The sequence below is a fragment of the Monodelphis domestica genome, chromosome 8 (genome assembly GCF_027887165.1).
Source record: "Monodelphis domestica isolate mMonDom1 chromosome 8, mMonDom1.pri, whole genome shotgun sequence".
Classification (NCBI taxonomy): Eukaryota; Metazoa; Chordata; class Mammalia; order Didelphimorphia; family Didelphidae; genus Monodelphis; species Monodelphis domestica.
The window spans coordinates 170,570,320-170,589,721 of NC_077234.1; positions in this window are offsets into that span (position 1 = coordinate 170,570,320).

The window sequence follows — 19,402 nt, forward strand, 5'->3', positions numbered from 1 at the left end:
GAACAACCCTTCTATTCCTATGCTTTCTAGTGTTTTTAATTGGAATGGGTGTTGTATTTTATCAAAGGCTTTTTCTGCGTCTATTGAGATAATCATGTGAATTTTGTTGGTTTATTTGTTGATATGGTCAATTATGTGCATGTTTTTTTCTAATATTGAACCATCCTTGCATTCCTGGTATGAATCCTACTTGATCATAGTGAATGACCCTTGTGATTACTTGCTGGGGACTTTTTGCTAGTATCCTATTGAAGATTTTTGCATCTATATTCATTAGGGAGATTGGTCTATAGTTTTCTTTCTCCTTTTTTGACCTGCCTGGCTTTGGAATCAGTACCATATTTGTGTAATGAAAGGAATTTGGTAGAACTCCTTCTTTGCTTATTCTGTCTGATAGTTTGTATGGTATAAGGATTAGCTTTTCTTTGAATATTTGATAGAATTCACTTGTGAATCCATCAAGCCCTGGGGATTTTTTCTTAGGGAGTTCTTTGAAGGCCTGTTGGATTTCTTTTTCTGATATGGGATTATTTAAGAATTCTATTTCTTCTTCTTTAGGTCTAGGCAATTTATATTTTTGTAAATATTCATCCATATCACCTAGTTTGGTATATTTATTACCATATAATTGGGTAAAGTAGTTTTTAATGATATCCTTAATTTCCACTTCATTAGAGGTGAGGTCTCTCTTTTCATCTTTGATGCTGTTGATTTGCTTTTCTTCTTTCATTTTTTAAATTACATTGACCTGTACATTGTCTATTTTTTTCAATGTACCAGCTTCTAGTCTGATTTAGTAGTTAAATACTTCTATCATTTTCAATTTAATTAATTTCTCCCTTAATTTTTAGGATCTCTGGTTTGTTTTTCTTCTGGGAGTTTTTAATTTGTTTGTTTTCAAGTATTTTTATTTGAATTTCAATTCATTGAACTCTGCCCTCCCTAATTTGTTAATATATGTATTCAGGGATATGAATTTTCCTCTGAGTTCTGCTCTGGCTGCATCCCATAAAGTTTGAAAGGATGTCTCACCATTGTCATTTTCATCAATGAAATTTTTAATTGTTTCTAATATTTGTTCTCTAACTGACCAATTTTTGAGTATTATATTATTTAATTTCCAATTAATTTTTTATTTGTCTCTTCATGTACCCATACTGATCAATATTTTATTGCCTTATAATCTGAAAAGGCTGCATTTATTATTTCTGATTTTCTGAATTTGTATGCCATGTTTCTGTGACCTAGTGTATAGTCTATCTTTGTGAATGTGCCATGTGGTGCTGAGAAGAAGGTGTATTCCTTTTTGTCCCTATTCACTTTTCTCCATATATCTATTAACTCTAATTTTTCTAAGATTTCATTCACATCTTTTACCTCTTTCTTATTTATTTTTTGATTTGGTTTATCTAAATTTGATAGTGGTTGGTTCATGTCTCCCACTAATATGGTTTTACTGTCTATTTCCTCCTTCAATTCTCCTAGTTTCTCCATTAAAAATTTGGGTGCTATACCATTTGGTGCATACATGTTGATTAGTGATATTTCCTCTGTGTCTATACTCCCTTTTAACAGGATATATTTACCTTCCCTATCTCTTTTAATCAGGTCTATTTTTGCTTTGCCTTTGTATGATATCATGATTGCAACTCCTGCCTCCTTTCTATCAGTTGAGGCCCAAAAGGTCTTACTCTATCATTTAACTCTGACCTTGTGAGTATCAACCCATCTCATGTGTGTTTCTTGAAGAGAACATATTTTAGGGTTTTGGGTTCTAATCCATTCTGCTATTCATCTATGTTTTATGGGTGAGTTCATCCTATTCATGTTCAAAGTTATGATTGTCACTTGTGGATTCCCTGGCATTTTGATATCCTCCCATAATTCTGACCTTTCTTCTTTATATATAACCTTTAAAACCAATGATTTACTTTAGGTCAGTCCCCCTAGTACCCTCCCTTGATAGGCTTCTCTTTATAGCCCTTCTGTTTTTGTTCCCTTCCCCTCCCCCCTCTTCTTCTCTCCCTTTTTATACTCCTTCCTCCCTCCCCTTTCTTAATTTCCCCTTCTCCCTTGCCTGATTGGATACGATAGAATTCAAGATCCCAATAGATCTAGATGTTCTTTCCTCTCAGAGTTGATTTCACTGAGAGTAAGGTTTTAGTAATACCAATTCACACTCTTTTCCTCTCCTTTTTATGGGAGAATTCTTCCCCTCTTCTTGCCATGTGTATCTTTGTGTGAGAAAGATTATTCTATTTAGTTTTTCTCTATGTCTTGAAGTATATCTTAGTACCATCAATGATTCCCCTCTCCTTTTTTCTCCCCCCCTTTCTCCATATCATCTTGATGCCCCAATCTTTCCCTATATGTGGTCCTTCTAAATTTAGTGATGCATACAGTTTTTGAGAATTACACATCACATTTTCCCCACATATTAATATATATATATATATATATATATATATATATATATATAATTTGATATAAATGTAGTCCTTATAGAAGAGAGTTTGAATTAAAAAAGATAACGATTTTCTCCTTTTCCCTTTCTTTCATATTAACCTCTTCATGTTTCTCTTGCCCTTTGTGTTTGGATGTCAAACTTTCCACTAAGTTCTGGTCTTTTATTTGCAAATACTTGGAAATCTTCTATTTTGTTGAATGCCCATACTTTCCCCTGGAAGTATATAGTCAGTTTTGATGGGTAGATGATTCTTAGTTGGAGACACATTTCTCTTGCCTTTCTGAATATCATGTTCCAAGCTTTGCGGTCTCTTAGCATGTTCTCTGCTAGGTCATGTGTGATCCTTATGGGGGCTCCTGTATATCTGCAGTTCCTCTTCTTGGCTTCTTGTAAGATTTTCTCCTTTGCTTGGACATTCTTGCATTTGTTGATTACATTCCTGGGGGTTGTCTTTTGGGGATTTAGTATGGAGGGTGTTACATGAAACCTTTTTATTTCTATTTTGCCCCCTTACTTGAGAACATCAGGGCAATTCTCTTCTATGATTTCTCATAGTATGGTATTGAGATTTTTGTTTAGCTCTGGTTTTTCAGGTAGACCAATGATTCTCAAGATGTCTCTCCTTCCTCTGTTTTCCTGGTCTGTCATCTTGTCAGTGAGATATTTTTTCTTCTTCTAATTCATTAATTTCTTGACTTTGCTTTATTAATTCTTGCTGTTTTGCAAGATCATTGTCTTCCAGTTGCTTAATTCTGGTCTTCAAGGACTGGTTTTGCTTTTCAGTTTGGTCTGCTATTCTGTTTGAGGCTTTTAGCTCTTTCTCCAATTTTGAGTTTTTGGCTGTCAGGCTGTTGATCTCTTTCTGAATTTTCCCCATTTTCCTTGCCATAAGGTTTCCATCTTTTGGATAAGTTCTGTTTTGAGTTCTCCCAGAACTTGTGGATAATTTCCATTTTGGGGGACATGTTTTGATTTTGTTTGAATTTCATCCTCTTTCTCTTCTGTCGCCTGGGTTTTCCCTCCTTAAACGTTTTCAATAGTGACTTTTCCCCCTTTTTTCTTGGAGGGTTGATCTTGGGCAGTGTGAGCCATCCCTTTGATGGTTTTCCCTTTCCGTTTTGGTCAGAGGTCTGGGTGATATGGGCAGGTTTTCTGTGGATTTAAGTTGCTTCAGACTAGTTCTTCCCAGCTTCTGAGGTTTGTTATTGTGATCACCCCCATGCTCTGTGGTCTCTTCTCACTGGTGCACAGGAATCTCCTGTAAAACCTCTCTGAGGAGTAGTTCCCTGGAAATCCCTTTCAGTTTCCAAGGACCCTGGTATTCGCCCCCCTCACTACAGTGAGGAGCAGAGTTTTGGGCTCAGCCAGTTTCTACAGTTTCTTGAGACTCCACACTGATCGCAGTTTGCAAGGCCCCTTGCGGTCTGCAATCTCTCAAGTGCACAGGGTTTTTCATTGAAACTGACCTGAGAGGTAGTTCCCTAGCAGACCTCCTTAGATCCCAAGGACCCTGGTTACTTCCCTCCCCCCAGAAAGAGGCATTCCTTACTCACTCGCTGTCCCCAGTGAGCTCTCTGAGCCCTTACTCTGGTTCCATGGAGGAGGTGGGGAAAGGGCAGCTCAGTTCACTTTTTTGTGCAAGCTTTTCCTCCTTCTTATAGTGTGGAAATGTTCAAACCCCATGTACCTTAATTGCTTTGGCATATTGGAGAGTCCCTCCATTCTTCCAAGGATGATTTTTATGCTCTTTTGAAGTAGTCTATTTCGTTTGGTGCTGGGGAGAGGAAGTGATTTGCATCTAGATTGCAGCCATGTTTACCTGGAAGAGCAATGGCTTTTAATACATACAACATACTTCTAAATTTGTCCTCACCTGGAAATATACTCAGAAATTTTATGTTGTGAAGGAACCAATCTGCAGTCTTGAGATAATCTCATAATAATAGAAATAATTATATTAAGCTCCAATTATGACAAATTAGCCCCTTTCCTAAGGTGAAAGTGATTGTAATACAGTTTTAGGTAGAAAGACAATTACAGCTTGGTACAATGAAAAATATTCTATATTTGGCATAGAAGTTTTAAATTTGAATCCCACTTTTGATAGTTACTATATATGTGACTTCAATGTAATCTTTTACTCTTCTTGGCTAAAATAGCCTCTTTTATAGAGCGGGGATAATTGTATGTGATGATCTATAAGGTAGTTTGTTAAGTCAAATTTACAGTCTTGTGCTCTATATGAAACCATATTTGGTCTCAAATTGGCAGAATAATATTACTGACTAGAGAAGAAGGATTTTTAAGGAAATAATGTCTAAAATTCCATCAGACTTGTTGATTTAAAATCCAGATGCTAAAAATATATATCACTAACATATAATTTTCATCAATTTGGAAGACTGTATTAACTTTCTAATAATAAACTTTATTGATTTTATATTCCAGTTGAGCTATTATCAGAGTGAAGTAATATTTTTATTGCTAATTTTTTAGGACAATGTTACTACTCAGTAAATAATCTCCATAATAATTTCCAAATAAAATAAGCTAAGCAAAATGAAATAATATAGTAACTGAAAATAACAATAAATTTTCATTTTCAGAGTTCCTCATTTATTAATAGAAAGGAAGTCAAGACAAGTCAAGAAACATTTATTTAGTCCCTACTAAGCATCAGACATTATGACCTCTTGATTTGGAAAAAAAAAGGTAAAAGGAAATTCTGTTACCTGTTGTCAAGGAGCTCATGGTCTAATGAGGAAGATATACTAATAACTTTTTAAAAACTAGATATATTGAGTATAAATTTAGGATAATAACAGAGAAAACATGCTAACATTAAAGTAGATCGGGAAAGGCTTCTTGTAGAATATGGAAATTTAATTGATACTTGAAGGAAGCCAGGTGAAGATGAATTGAAGAGAATTCTGTGCATAGATAGCCAGTGAAAATGGACAATTAGGAAATGAAGCATCCTATGAAAGAAAAAGAAAAGAGGACAGTGCCATTACAACATAGAGTAAATGGAAGATTGTATTATTGATAAGAAAACTACATAGGAGTGGGAGAAAAGTAATAAGGGACATTAGAATCCAAAGACAATTTTATGTTTGATCCCATAGATCTTAGGGAGTCATTAGTATTTATTGACTGGCAAGGAGTATGAGACATGATTAGATTGGCATTCAGAGAACATCAGTTTTATGTCTGAGTGGACTACACAGGATTGGAATAGGGGGAAATTTGGGGAAAATAGAAAAGTATTATAATAGATTAGGGATAATGGGATGAGGATCTGTACCTGGGTGGTAGTTGTATTGTCAGAATAGGAAGATTGGTGAATATGTATGATGTTATGAAGGAAGAATTAAGAGTATCTGGCAACTGGCTGGACAAGGATTGATAAAGAGGAAAAGAAGGTTGAGTAATTTATTAAGGGTGATACATCTACTAAGTATCTGAAATCAGATTTCAATTCAGGAAACTGAGTCTTCTGACTTCAGACCTGGCTTTCTATCCATTCTCCACTGTGCTATCTAACTACCTCATTAAGATACACTAATCATGGTGAAAGCATTAGAATATTCTTTCCTCCCCAATGCTACTTCAAAACTCTACCTCTACCATCATCATTCAGTAATTTGCTTTGAAGTGAAGGGTCTCAGTTATAATGAATCATGAAGATATTGAAGATGTATTCAAATGTTGACTCTAATGAGCAAAGTGCTCATTGACCAGACTTATGGATATATATTTTAATAATATTTTAACATGATTAATTGCAGAATGCTTAAATTGAATGGCACTTAAAATTTTACTGAACTTACAAATTAAGCCTATGATGTTATCTGCAGTCTGAAAGCTAGCATACCAGTTCTACAGGTTCTTTGTAATGTCAAAGACTGACCACTGTATGTGTATAAGCTAGGATGGCGGAGAGGAGGCTTCACATGGGCTACTTTCCTGATTTCTGGCTTTAATATTGTACTACCATTTGTTGCCTCTTGATTGTCACTGCTATGTTAAAACTTCTGATATGCCACCTGTTTGACTGACATCTCACCATCCCCATTGCTTCCATCCATAATAAAAAGAGTTCAGCTCACTCACTCTCTCTGTCTCTGCCTATCTGAGAAGGAGCTGACAGGCTGACATGACACTGATTCCTGGGTCTCTCTCTCTGTTATTTTTCTCTATGTCCATTCTACCTTAATATTTAACCCTTCCACCCATTTTCTCACAGCCCCTGGCTTCCCTTTTAGGTGCTCAGAGCTATGCAAGAAGATTGTGAAGTGGCTAGTTCCCTTCATGAAAAGGGAAATCAACTAAAATTCATCACGTAATCAAGGTTCTGTTAGATGTTATCTACAGCCCACCTCTCTCTTCCTTCATGGACATTCTCCTGCCTTCCTCAATAAGTTAAGTCTATTTTTCTCCACTCTAATTTACATGTTTCTGACAGACATTCACACTTACACTAATATTTTATCATATACTCTTAAGACTCAAGTTTTAAATTACATCTATTGAAATCCCATGACCAAAATCAGGATACTAAGCAATCAAGTAGAATCACCACTACTGCCCAGCAGTTATTCAGGGAATGGGGAACAAAAGGAATTACCACTGGTTTGAAGAACCATTACTGCTTCCTATCAGGTCAGCTGGAACCAAGAGACAAATAGAGATGGTCCAGGACAGTGTTTGAAAAATTTCTTTATACAGAGGGCCTTCCCAGGAAAGCATCTCTAAAATATACACTCAGAAAAAGCATATGTGAGGCACCAAGGGAGGGAAATTTATCCTGGAAAACTGAGCCAGGAGATTAGATAAGCAGATGTCTTGATGTAGAAAAGGATCTGGGTAGCAGCAATGGATGAAATGAACAAATTTAAATGCCAAGATATGAAGTTTTGTGTCAGTTGATCCTATAATGGTGAGTTTACCTAGAGAGATAGACCCAAATGTGTTAAATATTCTATTTTCAGGGGAATTCTGGGTAAACATGGAAGCACTCTAGATGCAGTACTCTTCCTATCTCAAAAGAACAAAAAAACCGAATTCATATGAATGAAGGGAATATACAGTAGGGTGCATCGTTGAAGGTACATGGGATTTGGGTAATTTCACACTATAAGGGGGTAAACAAGCACCCAACAAAATGTGAGCTGATCTATCCTCCCCCATCCCACCTATGGAGTCAGAGTCAGAGCCAGTGCCAGTTCTCACTAGGAAAAGTGAGTGAGCAAGGGGCACCTCTGGAGCAAGTGAGGGACACCTCTGGGTCCTTGGCAGCTGAATAAGACCACTGAGGACCTACCCCTGAGAACAACTAGAGCTGAAACCCCAGCAGTCTGAAGAGACCAGACCCTGGGCTCTCGTGAGAAGATAACACAGAGAAGGGAAGCAAACAGCAGAAGCTGAGGAGATTTGAGGGCTTGCCTCAGGCAAAATCCTTGCTCCTTAACTCCATACACAGAAGCATGCCCTTCTTACTCAGATTTCTGATTAAAAGGGGAGGAAAAACCTCCACAGTGATTGCAAATAGTTCCCAGGAACAACAATTTCCCACCATCAAGAAAAACAAGAAGGGTGGCAGAGTCAAGATGGCTGCCTAGAAGCAGCAGAATTTCAGACCTCTGAATACATTCCTTACTGATCACAAATTAAATGCTCCTAGGGGACTGAAAGTCAAACCTAAAAACAAGAGAGAGCTAAGGATCCCTCCTGCTGGATGCAATTCAAAAGGTACTCCCCCCAAAAAGCCAGAATCCAAGAAGACTCAGGTTTAAGGGGAAGGCAGAAGGAAGGTCCCAGGACACCTCCCACCCAACCTACAGGGCTAAGCCTCCAGCAGCAGAGGAAATCTCTAGGCGGGCAAAGGCGATGCTATGGAGTGTGTACCTTGCGAGCAGGACTGTGCCAGGCTCAGAGCATCCAATGCAGGCAGCAGAGAAAGAGCTGGAGATGGAGCATAGAGCAGACAGCCTGGTCAGAGCTGCAGAGACCCTCCATATTGCTCCAGCCATCAAGGAGGTTTTGGCCTCAGAGTACACCCAGCCCAACCCAGCTGAACTTAATCCCATCAAACTTCTTCACAGGTCAGAGAATCCAAAGCTCCAACACCCCTCCCTCACAGGCTGCTGGACTTTAATCCAATCAAAAGTCTCTAGAGAACAGGGAAGCTCAAACTCCAACACCCATCCTCCACAGACTGCACAGAGAGATCTCCTGACAAAGTTCCAAGAGGGGAGACTGAAGAAAGACACAAAACCAAGAAAAAAATTAGAGGAGCAAGAGCATAGACAAATACAAGGAGCAAAGAAGGGGGTAAATATGAGCAAACAACAGATAAAGAAGAAAGAAATTACAATAGACAGCTTCTATACAGGCAAAGATCTAAGAGCAAACAGAACAGAGGATGAGGCAAGCAATAAAACAGAAATCCCAGTCAATTGGATACAGGCTTTGGACTAATTCAAAATGCAATTAAAAACACAATTAAGAGAGGCTGAAGACAATTGGGAAAAGAATTTAAAAACTAAGATAAGTCATCTAGAAACACAAAATAGTGTCTTGAAAGCCAAAATCAACAAGCTTGAAAATGAGGCAAAGGAGATGAAAGATGAGGCAAAGGATATGAGAGATAAGGTAAAGAGAATGAAAGATGACCTCCAAAGAAAATCAGACCAGAAGAAGAAGGATGACCAAAAAGCCAGGAATGAAATCCAGTCTTTAAAATCAAGAATACAAGAATTAGAAGCAAGTGACCTCACAAGGCAGGAAGATAGTATAAAACAAAATCAAAAGACTGAAAAAAATTGAGGAAAATATGATGCATCTCATTCACAAACAGAGGATTTAGAAAATCATTCAAGGAGAGACAATTTAAAAATCTTCAGTCTAATTTCCTTAATGAATATAGATGGAAAAATCTTAAATAGGATACTAGCAAAAAACTCCATCAAGTCATCACAGGGATTATTCACTATGAACAGGAAGGATTCATACCAGGAATGCAAGGATAGTTCAATATTAGGAAAATCATCCACATAATTGACCATATTAACAAACAAACTGATAAAAATCACATGATTATCTCAATAAATGCAGAAAAAGCCTTTGATAAAATATAATACCAATTCCTATTGAAATCACTAGAAAGTATAGGAATAAAAGAGCAATTCCTAAAAATAATGAACAGTATATATCTAAAACTATCAGCCAACATCATCTGCAATGGGGATAAACTAAAAGCCTTCCCAATAAGATCAGGCATGAAATAAGGATGCCCAATTATCAACTCTATTATTTAATATTGTACTAGAAACACTAGTAGTAGCAATTAAAGAAAAAAAATAAATTGAAGGTATTAAAACTGGCAATGAGGAGACCAAGCTATCACTCTTTGAGGATGATATGATGGAGAAACAAAACTAATGTGTCCAATATTAGAAGGGAAACAGTAAACTGGGAAATAACCTTCATAACAAATACCTCTGACAAAGGTCTAATTACTCAAATTTATAAATAACTAATCCAATTGTGCAAAAAATCAAGCCATTCTTCAACTGATAAATGGGCAAGGGACGTGAATAGGCAGTTTTCAGCCAAAGAAATAAAAAACTATTAATAAGCACATAAAAAAGTGTTCTAAATCTCTGATAATCAGAGAGATGCAAATCAAAACAAATCTGAGGTATCACTCACACCTAGAAGATTGGCTAACATGACAGAAAAGGAAAGTAATGAATGCTGGAGGGGATATTGGCAATGTTGGGACATTAATGCATTACTGGTGGAGTTGTGAATTGATCCAACCATTCTGGAAAGTGTGAATTTCAAAACGATTGCACCCTAATCAGACCATTCTTTAGAAGATCTGATTTAGCTATTTCCTATCAATAACAATAGCGATACTTGGAATAACTGAATTGGGTCTTGGAAACTACTTTTCTCCTCCCTTCTTAGTTTAACAAGATTAGGAATGTCTGCATTAAACTCAAAATTTAATTATCTGAGAATATGGCCTTCAACAGACATGAGCAAAAAAAAAGGACAGACCTCTGGGCTGTTATAAGTCAACTTTGAGCCACCATTGGCACATGGGAGATGCAGGAAGTGAGGTAGAGAATAGCCTCTGAGTTCTTGTGACTTCCTGTGGAGTGGGAGCCAGTTCAGTTTGATACTGGAGCCTGAGCTTGGAGAAGCCCCACAGACAGCTTTCCTTCAGACCAGTCACATGAGCGATATGGACTGACCCCTTTCTCTGCCTTGGCTTTCCAAGGCCTTAGTGCCTGCTTTGGCTCAGCCTGAGTCAGAGTGGTTCTGAGTTAAACTCCTTTCTTTCTCTCCCTCTTTCCTTTTCTCCCTCTTTCCTTCTCTCTCTCCCTCCCTCTCTCTCTCTCTCCCTCCCTCCCTCCCTCCCTCTCTCTCTCTCTCTCTCTCTCTCTCTCTCTCTCTCTCTCTCTCTCTCTCTCTCTCTCTCTCTCTCCACTCTAATATTTTCTTCCCCCTGTTGTAATTAAATCACCATAAAATTTTGACAGCTGACTTGGATATTTTATTAATTGGGAATATCCCTTGGTGACCATTTAAATTTAGATTTTTTCAGTCTCAACCATAATATTCTCCCTTTACAAGGCCAATTTGGAAATATGCCCAAGGGGTGCTAAAAGACTGTCTGCCCTTTGATCCAGCCATAGCACGGCTGGGTTTGTATCACAAAGAGATAATAAGGAAAAAGACAGGTAGAAACATATTCATAGCTGCTCTCTTTGTGGTGGCAAGAAATTTAAAAAAATGAGGGGATACCCTTTAATTGGGGAATGACTGATCAAATCCTGATATATGTTGGTGATGGAATATTATTGTGCTCAAAGGAATAATAAACTGGAGGAATTCCATGGGAACTGGAACAAGCTCCAGGAACTGATGCAGAGTGAGAGGAGCAGAACCAGGAAAACATTTTACACATAGACTGATACACTGTGTAACAATCAAATGTAATGGAATTTTTCATTAGTGACAATGCAGTGACCCTGAACATCTTGGAGGAATCCATGAGAAAAAACACTATCCACATTCAGAGGAAACACTGTGGGAGTAGAAACACTGAAGAAAAACACCTTCTTGATTACTTGGATGGAAGGGATAGCATTGGAGATCTACATTCTAAATCAGCATTGTAGTGCAAACATCAACAACATGGAAATAGGTTCTGATCAAGGACAAAAGTAATACCCAATGAAATTGTGCATTGGCTATGGTAAGGGTGGGTGGAGGGGAGGGAGGGAAATAATGTGATTATTTTACCCAAGGAATAATGTTCTAAATTGACTAAATAAATTAATTCAAATGGAAATGAAAAAGAAAAACAAGAAGGGATTGACCCGGGATAATTTTCACAGAGGAAAAACCCAGACTTTAGAGAAAATAGAAGAGGAAATTAAAATAAATGCAACACAACCTTCCAAAAAAATAGAAACTATCCAAAAGCTCTTGAAGAATTTAAATTGCAGCTCATCAATAAGATGGAAGCCTTCTACAAGATGGGTGTTAATAGTTCAAAGTGAAAATAACAGTTTAAAGGACAAGAATTCCCAATTGGAGAAATAGCTAGAAGTCACAAAAAGAAGGATACACCAAACCAAAAAGGAAAACTAGTCTTTAAAATCCAGATTTAGGCAGTTGGAAGACAATGATCTCACAAAATAGCAAGAATTAATAAAGCGAGGTCAAAAGACTGAAAAAATAGAAGAAAACATATAATATATCACTGAGAAGATGACAGATCAGGAAAACATATCATGGATAGACAATTTAAGAATCATTGATCTCCCTGAAAAGCCAGAAAAGAACAGAAATATTGATATCATAATATAAGAAATTATCCAAGACAACTGCCCTTATGTCCTTGAAGAAGGGGGCAAAATAAACATTGAAAGAGTTCGTAGAACATTCTCTACATAAAATTCTCTTAAGACAACTCCCAGGAATGTAATTGTCAAATTTAGGAACTTTCAAGCTAAGGAGAATATTCTACAATAAGCCAAAAAGATACAATTCAGATACCAGGGAGCACCAATCAGGAACAAACAAAACTGGAAGCTTCCACACTAATGAACCACAAGGCATGGAACATGATATTCTGAAAGGCAAGGGAATTGGGTCTTTAACCAAGGATCACCTATACATCAAAACTGACAATATACTTCCAAGGGAAAGTATGGGTATTCAATAAAATAGAAGATTTTCAAGTATTTGTAAAGAAAAGACCAGAACTAAGTGGAAAGTTTGATGTCCAAACACAAAGATGAAGAGAAACATGAAAAGCTAAATAAGAAAGAGAAGGAAAAGGGGAAAATGTTTTTTTTTATTCAAACTTTCTTCTTTAAGGGCTTGATTAAGATCAAATTATATATATTAATATATGGGGAAATGTTATTTGTAACTCTCAAAAATATATTCAATATTATTGGGTTTTTTGTTTTTTTTTCCTTCATTAAATAATATTTTATTTGATCATTTCCAAGCATTATTCATTAGAGACAAAGATCATTTTCTTTTCCTCCCCCCACCCCTATAGCCAATGCGTGATTCCACTGGGTATCACATGTGTTCTTGATTTGAACCCATTGCCATGTTGTTAGTCTTTGCATTAGAGTGTTCCTTCAGAGTCTGTCCTCTGACGTGACCCCTCAACCGCTGTAGTCAGGGAGTTGATTTTCCTCGGTGTTTCTACTCCCACTGTTTGTCCTCTGCTTATGGATAATGTTTTTCTCCTAGATCCCTGCAGATTGTTCAGGGACATTACACCGCCACTAATGGAGAAGTCCATTAGGTTTGATTATACCATAGTGTATAAGTCTCTGTGTACAATGTTTTCCTGGTTCTGCTCCTCTCGCTCTGCATCACTTCCTGGAGGTCGTTCCAGTCTCCATGGAATTCCTCCAGTTTATTATTCCTTTGAGTACAATAATATTCCATCACCAAAATATACCACAATTTGTTCAGCCATTCCCCAATTGATGAGCATCCCCTCGTTTTCCAATTTTTGGCCACCACAAAGAGCGCAGCTATGAATATTTTTGTACAAGTCTTTTTCCCCATTATCTCTTTGGGGTACAAACCTAGCAGTGCTATGGCTGGATCAAAGGGTAGACATTCTTTTATCGCCCTTTGGGCATAGTTCCAAATTGCCCTCCAGAATGGTTGGATCAGTTCACAACTCCACCATCAATGAATTAATGTCCCTACTTTGCCACATCTCCTCCAGCATTCATTACTTTCCATAGCTGTCATGTTAGCCAATCTGCTAGGTGTGAGGTGGTAACTCAGAGTTGTTTTGATTTGCATCTCTCTGATTATAAGGGATTTAGAACACTTCTTCATGTGCTTATTAATAGTTTTGATTTCTTTAACTGAAAATTGCCTATTCATATCCCTTGCCCATTTATCAATTGGAGAATGGCTTGATATTTTGTACAATTGATTTGAGTAATTAAACCTTTGTCAGAGGTTTCTATGAAGATTTTTCCCAATTTGTTGTTTCCCTTCTGACTTTAGTTACATTGGTTTTGTTTGTACAAAAGCTTTTTAATTTGATGTAGTCGAAATTATTTATTTTACATTTTGTGATTCTTTCTATGTCTTGCTTGGTTTTAAAGTCTTTCCCCTCCCAAAGGTCTGACATGTATACTATTCTGTGTTTACCCAATTTACTTATGGTTTCCTTCTTTATGATTAAGTCAATTACCCATTTTGAATTTATCTTGGTGTAGGGTGTGAGGTGTTGATCAATTCCTAATGTCTCCCACACTGTCTTCCAAATTTCCCAGCAGTTTTTATCGAATAGTGGATTTTTGACCCAAAAGCTGGGGTCTTTGGATTTATCGTATACTGTCTTACTGAGGTCGCTTGTCCCCAGTCTATTCCACTGATCCTCCTTTCTTTCTCTCAGCCAATACCAAATTGTTTTGATGACTGCTGCTTTGTAATATAGTTTAAGGTCTGGGACTGCAAGGCCCCCATCATTTTTGTTTTTCTTCATTATTTCTCTGGATATACTTGATCCTTTGTTATTCCAAATGAACTTTGTTGGGTTTTTTTTTTCTAAATCAGTAAAGAAATTTTTGGGGAGTTCAATGGGTATGGCACTAAATAGATAGATAATTTTGGGTAGGATGTTCATTTTTATTATATTGGCTCTTCCTACCCATGAGCAGTTAACGTTCTTCCAATTGTGCAAGTCTAGTTTTAGTTGTGTGGAAAGTGTTTTGTAGTTGTGTTCATATAGTTCCTGTGTTTGTCTCAGGAGAGATTCCTAGGTATTTTATTTTGTATAAGGTGATTTTGAATGGGATTTCTCTTTCTAGTTTTTGCTGCTGAGCTGTGTTGGAGATATATAGAAATGCTGATGACTTATGTGGGTTTATTTTGTATCCTGCAACTTTGCTAAAGTTGTTGATTATTTCAATTAGCTTTTTGGTTGAATCTCTAGGATTCTTTAAGTAGACCCTCATGTCATCTGCAAAGAGTGATAACTTGGTCTCCTCCTTGCCTATTTTACTGCCTTCAATTTCTTTTTCTTCTCTAATTGCTACTACTAGTGTTTCTAGTACAATGTAAAATAGTAGAGGTGATAATGGGCATCCTTGTTTCACTCCTGATCTTATTGGGAATGCATCTAGTTTATCCCCACTGCAGAAGATATTAGTTGATGGTTTTAGATATATACTGTTCATTATTTTTAGGAATGACCCTTCTATTCCTATGCTTTCTAGTGTTTTTAGTAGGAATGGATGTAGTATTTTATCAAAGGCTTTTTCTGTGTCTATTGAGATAATCATGTGGTTCTTGTTGGTTTGCTTGTTGATGTGGTCAATTATGTGGATGGTTTTCCTAATATTGAACCAGCCCTGCATCCCATGGTGGATGACCCTTCTGATCACTTGCTGGAATCTTTTTGCTAGTATCCTATTTTAGATTTCTGCATCTATATTGATTAGGGAGATTGGTCTATAGTTTTCTTTCTCTGTTTTTGACCTGCCTTTTTTTGGAATCAGTACCATGTTTGTATCATAAAAGGAGTTTTGTAGAATGCCCTCTTTGCTTATTATGTCAAATAGTTTGTATAGTATTGGGATTAGCTGTTCTTTGAATATTTGATAGAACTCACTTGTGAATCCATCAGACCCTGGGGATTTTTCCTTAGGGAGTTCTTTGAAGGCCTGTTGGATTTCGTTTTCTTATGGGATTATTTAAGAATTCTATTTCTTCTTCTGTTAGTATAGGCAGTTTGTATTTTTGTATATATTCATCCATTTCACATAAATTGGTGTATTTATTGCCATATAAGTGGGCAAAGTAATTTTTAATGATTACCTTAATTTAATCTTCATCAGAGGTGATATCCCCATTTTTATCTTTGATGATCTTTTTCTTTTCTTCATTCCTTTTTTAATTAGATTGACCAGTATTTTGTATATTTTGTTCATTTTTTTCAAAGTACCAGCTTCTTGTTTTATTTATTAAATCAATAGTTCTATCACTTTTGATTTTATTAATTTCTTCCTTAATTTTTAGGATTTCTGGTTTGGTTTTCTGCTGGGGGGTTTTAATTTGATTGCTTTTGAGTTTTTTATTTGCATTTCCAATTGATTGATCTCTGCTCTCTCTAGTTTGTTAATATATACACTCAGGGATATGAATTTACCTCTGATTACTGCTTTGGCTGCATCCCAAAGGGTTTGAAAGGATGTCTCGCCATTGTCATTTTCCTCTATGAAATTATTAATTGTTTCTATGATTTATTCTCTAACTGAATGATTTTGGAGTATCATATTGTTTAATTTCCAATTAGTTTTTGATTTGGTTTTCCACGTACCATTACTGATCGTTATTTGTATTGCCTTGTGATCTGAAAAGGCTGCATTTATTATTTCTGCTTTTCTGCATTTGTATGCCATGTTTTTGTGACCTAGTATATGGTCAATCTTTGTGAAAGTGCCATGTGGTGTTGAGAAGAAGGTGTATTCCTTTTTATCCCTATTTATTTTTCCCCATATGTCTATTAATTCTAATTTTTCTAAGATTTCATTCACTTCTTTTACCCCTACTTAATTAATTAATTATTTATTTATTTATTTGATTTATCTAAATTTGATGATGGTTGGTTCAAGTCCCCCACTCATATGGTTTTACTTTCTATTTCTTCCTTCAATTCTCCTAGTTTCTCCATTAGAAATTTGGGTGCTATATTATTTGGTGCATATATGTTGATTAGTGATATTTCCTCATTATCTAAAGTCCCTTTTAACAAAATGTAATTACCTTCCCTTTCCCTTTTAATCAGGTCTATTTTTGCTTTGGCTTTATCAGATATCATGATTGCAACTCCTGCCTTCTTTCTGTCAGTTGAGGCCCAGAAGGTCTTACTCCATGCTTTAATTCTGACCTTGTGGGTGTCTACCTGCCTCATGTGTGTTTCTTGAAGACAACATATAGTAGGATTTTGGATTCTAATCATTCTGCTATTCTTCTACATTTTATGGGTGAATTCATCCCATTCATGTTCAAAGTTATGATTGTCACTTGTGGACTCCCTGGCATTTTGATATCCTTCCCTAATTCTAACCTTTCTTCTTCAGCTCTAAATTTTTAATCCAGTGATTTATTTTCAATCAGTCCCCGACATGAAAAAGTGCTCTACATCTCTTATAATAATAGAGATGCAAATCAAAACAACTCTGAGGTATCACCTCACACCTAGCAGATTGGCTAACATGACAGCTATGGAAAGTAATGAATGCTGGAGGGGATGTGGCAAAGTGGGGATATTAATTCATTGATGGTGGAGTTGTGAATTGATCCAACCATTCTGGAGGGCAATTTGGAACTATGCCCAAAGGGCGATAAAAGAATGTCTGCCCTTTGATCCAGCCATAGCACTGCTGGATCTGTACCCCAAAGAGATAATGGACAAAAAGACTTGTACAAAAATATTCATAGCTGCACTCTTTGTGGTGGCCAAAAATTGGAAGGTGAGGGGATGCCCTTCAATTGGAGAATGGCTGAACAAATTGTGGTATATGTTGGTGATGGAATACTATTGTGCTAAAAGGAATAATAAAGTGGAGGAATTCCATGTGAACTGGAACAACCTCCAGGAAGTGATGCAGAGCGAAAGGAGCAGAACCAGGAAAACATTATACACAGAGACTGATACATTGTGGTACAATCGAAGGTGATGGACTTCTCCATTAGTATCAATGCAATTTCCCTGAACAATCTGCAGGGATCTAAAAAATACTACCCACAAGCAGAGGATAAACTGTGGGAGTAAAAACACTGATGAAAAGCAACTGCTTGACTACAGGGTTGGAGGAGATAAGACTGAGGAGAGACTCTAAATGAACACTATAATGCAAATTGCAACAACAGGGAAATGGGTTTGAGTCAAGAACACATGTGATAACCAGTGGAATCATGCGTTGGCTATGGGAGAGAGAAAGGCGGGGGGTGGGAGGGGAGGAAAAGAAAATGATCTTTGTTTCCAGTGAATAATGTATTAAAACGACCAAATAAAATAATGTTTAAAAATTAAAAAAAATCAGTCCCCCTTGTCCCCTCCCTTGATATATTTCCCTTTCTAGCCCCTCCCTTTTTTCCCTTCCCCACCCCCTCTTCTTCCCTCCCTTTTTTATGTTCCCTCCCCCTCTTCACCCCTTGGTTTTCCCTTCTCCCTAGCCTTGTTGGGTAAGAAAGAATTCAAGATCCCAATAGATCTGGGTGTTCTTCCCTCTCAGAGTTGATTTCCCTGAGAGTGAGGTTTAAGTAAAAACTCTCTTCCTCTCCTTTATATAGGAGTTTTCTTCCCCTCCCCTTCCCATGTGAATCTTTGTGTGAGAAAGCTTATTCTATTTGTTCTATCTTTTCCCCCTATTTACACACTACATTTTCCCCACATATTAATATACATAGATTGATATAAATATAGTCCTTATAAAAGAGAATTTGAATAAAAGAAAAAGATAACATTTTTCTCCTTTTCCCTTTCCTTCATATTTACCTTTTCAGGTATTCCATGCTCTTTGTTTTTTGATATCAAACTTTCCACAGAGCTCTGGTCTTTTCTTTGCAAAAACTTGGAAATCTTCTATTTTGTTAAATGCCCATACTTTCCCTTGGAAGTATATAGTCAGTTTTGATGGGTATCTGATTCTTGGTTGAAGGCCTCGCTCTCTTGCCTTTCTGAAAATCATGTTCTATGCCTTATGGTCATTCAGAGTGGAACTTGCAAGGTCTTGTGTGCCCCTGATTGGCATTCCTTTATATCTAAATTATCTTTTTCTGGCTTCTCTAAGATTTTTTCTTTGTTTGAAAGCTTTGGAATTTGGCAATTACATTCCTGGGAGTTGTCTTTTGGAGATTTAATGTAGAGGGTGTTCTGTGAGCTCTTTCAGTGGCTGTATTGCCCCCTTGTTCTAGAATCTCTGGGCAATTTTCTTTTATTATCTCTTGTATTACAATGTCGATTTTGCTGTTTATTTCTGGCTTTTCTGGTTGTCTGATTACTCTCAAATTGTCTCTTCTCCCTCTATTTCCCAAATCTATGACCTTGTCGGTGAGATATTTTATGTTCTCTACTAATTTCTTGGTCTTTTTGCTTTGCTTTATTAATTCTTGCTCACTTTCTTCCATTTGGCTGATTCTGACTTTTAAAGCCTGGATTTCCTTTTCAGTTTGGTCTAACTGGTTTTGTAGATGCGTGATTTTTTTTTGCATGATTTCCCACTTTTCCTCCCAGAAGGCTTCTATCTTTTTGATAATTTCTGATTCAAATTCTTCGTGGGTTTGTGGAGAGTTTCCATTTCCTTTGGAAGGTTTCAGAGCATTTGCTTGTGTTTCCTCTTCTATCTCCTCTGTATT